The sequence below is a fragment of the Triticum dicoccoides genome, chromosome 2B (assembly GCF_002162155.2).
Source record: "Triticum dicoccoides isolate Atlit2015 ecotype Zavitan chromosome 2B, WEW_v2.0, whole genome shotgun sequence".
Lineage (NCBI taxonomy): Eukaryota > Viridiplantae > Streptophyta > Magnoliopsida > Poales > Poaceae > Triticum > Triticum dicoccoides.
Genome location: NC_041383.1, coordinates 821,242,189 through 821,244,083, shown reverse-complemented (window position 1 = coordinate 821,244,083; position 1,895 = coordinate 821,242,189).

Here is a 1,895-nt window from a genome sequence, read left to right as displayed (position 1 = left end):
ATATTGCCTGTCAGAGTATTTCCAAGAAGGCGCAAAATTGAAAGGTTGCGAAGTGTACCCAACCCTTCTGGGATGCCTCCGGTGAGCTTGTTGTGATCCAAGTTGAGCTGCTGCATATTTGAACATTGGCTTAGGTTTGGTGGGATCTCACCATTGATGAAGTTGCTCCCAAGATCAATCACTCGAAGCTGGGAACATGAGGATAGGTTGCTTGGGATCATACCACTAAGATTGTTTGAGGTAAGGTTAAGATAGCGCAACCTATTCAGTTGGCCGAGTTCAGCTGGGATTGGACCCCTAAGCTGATTGTATGGGAGGTGGATTCTTGTGAGTAGAGTGAGATTTGCAATGCAAGGAGGTATTTGTCCATCTAGGTGGAGCGACTCGAGGTCCAGTGCAACAACACGAGATGTGTGCCTCTTGCTGCAAGTAACACCGGACCAAGTGCAGAACTGTTGGAGGGGATCATCAATCTTCCATGAGGCTAGGAGTCCAGTGGAAGGGCTCACATGGAGTTTAAGGCAATGGAGGGCTTGGAAGTCGGTTCTAGCATCACCGCGGAGAGCTGTGGCACCTAGTAATGAACATGTCAGCAGAGAGTATAGGACAAGGACAAGGATTATCTCAGGAGACATGAGGATTTCTGCACTACAGCTCTAGTCGTGCTCGTGCATTGAGATATGGTTTCTGTGCTGCATATATGGAAGGCTGATGGATTTGAGATATGGTTTCTCTCTGCATTTATAGAAGGCTGATGGGTTCGATACCTAATGTGCATGCATACTTGCGAAGCAATGCGAAGACTTTGACTCAGTATTATGCTCATGGCCGTCCTTTTCACGTTTCCAAGTAACACAAATTCCTGGTCAAAAGTTTGGTGCTACCTCAGTTCACAAGTGGATGTGTCATTCGTCTCTTGGTGCAAATTCCTAACAAGAAAGTTCAGTTCACGCTTGAGCTGTAATAAATAGGCGCTCTTCAGCATTGCGATTTCCAGTACTCTCCCATCTCGGTGCTAACTAGCCAGTACACCGATTCAGATAGGATGGTGCCTAGCGCTTGCCATCTGATTCGGTTGCTTACCATCATCCTCATGCTGTTTTTCGCACAGCCCGTTTACTCCAAACAGCAGCTCTATCCCTCTCGGCCGTACTACAGCCCGGGAGTCTGCGGTTGTAGTAAGTATTCCTGTGTATAAGGTTTTGAATATACAGTACAGCTTTCGAAACCAACTCGCAGTGGTGGAGATGGTTCTGTGTTCAGTAACAGTACAATTATATATTACCCATGATTATCTACGTTTATATTTTGCTTTGTTATCATAGTTACACTTTTACTTGTTCATCTTCTGATATTTTCTAATTCGTAACAGGCTACACGAGACCCATGCCACGGATATACGATCCAGACTGCCCACGGTGCGGATAGGAAGGGTGCTGAAATCCTCTACCGATGAATGCAGTGTTAATCATTCTACAGGAGCTATTTACCTTTTGGAAGTGTAATCCATAATTTAAGATGATTAGTTTTTATAGCGATCCCAGTTTTGCGGAGTGCTCCTTAGGACATAATTTCTACACCTACTGAAATAATATACAGGAGCCTGTCATTTCTATTTTATAGGCAGAAATTGAGTGCAATGTACCAGCAAATAAAGCATAACTCTACTCTGAAAGACATGGCTTGCCTATTTTAAACTTGTCCGATTATTTTTACTAGTTCCCAATATGTTGTCTTTGATTATTTTTACTATGTACTTCTCAGTTGCTTTTGTGGCAATGATAATCTCAATTTCACTTCAATTTAACCTACGGACTAGAAGTTGCAGTTGTATTTGGTTAAGAGTTGCACTGCCATAATGGAAATTCAGGGTATGTGATGTACGACTGTACAGT